A 264-nucleotide genomic window follows, 5' to 3' on the forward strand; every position below is an offset into this window, starting at 1 on the left:
AGGGAGAATATATTTCATACTAGGTGAGGAATAAAAGGAAAAATTTATTCTATGATTATTGACTGTGGTAGTTGTGCTAATGTGGTGAGTTTACACTAGGTGAACATGTTAGAGCTTGCATGCATGAAACATCCTAAGCCCTATAGACTTCAATGGTTGGATAGTGGTGAACTGAAAGTCAATAAATAATGCATGATTTCCTTCAATATTGGTAGGTATGTGGATGATGTTCTTTGTGATGTGGTTCCTATGCAATCCTGACAC

The sequence above is a fragment of the Nicotiana tabacum genome, chromosome 24, assembly GCF_000715075.1.
Source record: "Nicotiana tabacum cultivar K326 chromosome 24, ASM71507v2, whole genome shotgun sequence".
Classification (NCBI taxonomy): Eukaryota; Viridiplantae; Streptophyta; class Magnoliopsida; order Solanales; family Solanaceae; genus Nicotiana; species Nicotiana tabacum.